Source organism: Rhagoletis zephyria, unplaced genomic scaffold, assembly GCF_001687245.7.
Source record: "Rhagoletis zephyria isolate East Lansing unplaced genomic scaffold, Rhagoletis_zephyria_1.1 Rzeph_scaffold_04991, whole genome shotgun sequence".
Classification (NCBI taxonomy): Eukaryota; Metazoa; Arthropoda; class Insecta; order Diptera; family Tephritidae; genus Rhagoletis; species Rhagoletis zephyria.
In genome coordinates, this window is record NW_016162074.1 from 43,055 (window position 1) to 45,884 (window position 2,830).

A 2,830-nucleotide genomic window follows, 5' to 3' on the forward strand; every position below is an offset into this window, starting at 1 on the left:
AAAATGGCCAAAAACGCTGTTTTTAGGGGTTTCAACCCCTTTTTTCTCGAAAACGTGACGTGATGGGAAGTTTTGGACCCCAGATTCGTGTTCAGCACGAAAAATCCGTTCGGAAACACCAGGTCCCGTCTTATTCGCAAAACCCTTGTAGACCAGTGTAATTATTATTTCTTAATGCCTTAGTTTTTTTCCTTTGGCTCCATTTCACACCGACTGTATTTCTGCTCGCGTAGCCATAAATTTGTAAATTAATCAGTGAGTGGCATTCAGTTTTGTGTGCGCGCATTTGTAAGTCGTGTTTTGCTTTTTGCTTTCTTTGGCTTTTTTTTTTGTAATAGTTTTCTCGGCTCTAAGGCGCAATTCCAATTAACTAGCAATTAAGTGAGTGAGTGAGTGAGTGAGTGTGTTAGTTATTTATAAACACATTTGTTTCCAACTTATGAAGCTATTAAAGCAAATATGCTTGAACAATAAATATGTACGATAGATGGCTGACGAAAAAAACAGAACTAGTTGAGTAATCATTAAAATATTTTTTAAATAGAGAAACATCTTGTTGTTGCTAGTTTATGAATATGTGTATAATTAATTAAAAGCATTTAAAAACTATCCATGTATATATGCATAGAAATTGATAATTAATCATTATTACTAGCGTAAAAGTATGAGATTCAAGAATAGTTTTTATTGGGTGCGGATATGGTGTTCGATTTGTATAAATGTTTAAAAAGGGTGTGTGAATATTAGACACAATTTTAAATTGCACTCTATCCACCCTGTATAAGTTAGAATGAAAACGTGTTTAGAAACAGGTAAAGTCAAAATTTCGTCATACGTGAAAAACCAGCGCTCAGAGCCGTAACTAGCGGGCCCCAATTCTCTAATTCTCAATTCTCGATCCAAACAAAATTAAAATGAGACCACCCCTGAGGTAACACCTTTCCGATGAAAAAAAGAGTTATCGAAATCGGTTGACGTGGTCAAAGTTATGCGGTAACATACATAAAAATAAATAAAAAATAAATAAAAACAAAAAAATATGCGACGAACTGATAACCTCCTCCTTTTTGGAAGTCGGTTAAAAAACAAAAAATGGTTCATGCTTTAATAAAATTTTGTGCTTTTTAATCAGAATTTCCATAATTTTTTTGGGTATGCGGTTACAAGCTTATAAAATTTTAGTAAAATAAGTGCAAATTTTGACCAAGAGATTTTTAATATTTTTTTTATATTTTTGTTGACGACGTTTTGCACATTTTACCTTATAAACATGAATTTCTAGTGGAAGAATATGCGCAAGACCGTTTACGAAAAAAAGTATAAACGCTAGTTTTTCGAGATTTCCCTATTAATATGTAAATATTAAATAAAAAAAATTGGGTATTATTGGAAGCCTCCTGAAGAGAACCAGGATTTTTTGATCGAAAAATGTTGATTTTCAATAATTACATACAACTTCAATGAAAAATTTTATTTTTAACTGACTTCACAAAAAGGATAAGGTTATGAATTCTTTGGAAATTTTTATTTTTATTTTTACCATACTAATTTGGTTTAATTCCGATCATTTACGATAATCTTTTATATGAGAATTGAAGTCGGTTTGGTTTTTTTGCTTCAAAATCACTTTTTCACATATAAAATACATGGAAAACTTTGAACACTTTTAGTAGGGGAGTCCAAGAGGGGACCTTTAAATAATTTTTTTATTTTAAAATAAAAAAAATTGGGATATTATTTTTCTATACATAGGAATTCCGGCTTTATAACTTTATTTTACAGTTACTATAGACAATTCAAATTCAACTAATATATAAAAAAAAAATCTAAGGTCTCTAAAATGTTTAAAGCAAAAACTCGATTTAGTATTGAATTGAATCTGAAGGTTTTGAGAAATAACCTTGCATAAATAACATACATATGGACATGCATATATTTACATACATATGTACATACGTGCACGTATTATACGTGATTAGTACTAAATCTTATATTGAAGCATTATATCAGCTAAGCCGCCGAATTCACAGCTTATATTCATGGGCCAAAGTCTGCTNGTACATACATTTATACGTGCACGTATTATACGTGATTAGTACTAAATCTTATATTGAAGCATTATATCAGCTAAGCCGCCGAATTCACAGCTTATATTCATGGGCCAAAGTCTGCTATATACGATGTCTGGCAAATTAGCAGCAAAACAGTTTTTTTGTTGTTGTGTTTTTAATAACCGCATTGCATACTATACAACAACCAAAAAATTCCAAGAAATATTTACTTAATACATTGCCCCTCACAGGCGGAAGCTTGAAAGAATAAAACAATTGAACTTGAGAATTAAAGCAGTGGCTTGTGGCATATGGTCACGCTTTTCTGCATAACTGAACGAAAACCCAAAACAATCGTTTGTATTTTGACTAAAAAGCAAGCGAAAGTGCTTGTTTAATGTAAAACAAAGTAATCAAATATTTATAAAGTAAAGAAGACTGATAAAAACGACAATAAATGCATTTAAAAATTAAATAATAACTGCAAAAGTATTATATATGAAAGTAAATGCATTATATATGCATACAATATCTCAACTTCAACTACATAGTTAAATGAAACAAAAATAATAGATATTTGTTGTTTTTTCCCCATATTTGTCCCCTTAACTTTATCAACAGCATATAAAAAACTTACTGAATATGCATTAGTTTATAACAAGATAATTTAATTGTACCATTTTATTCATATTTTCATGTAAAATATTTATATGTGCTTTTTACTTTAAAATAGAAATCACTTTCGCCAAAGGAATCATTGCCATGGAAGTCGATGGCCT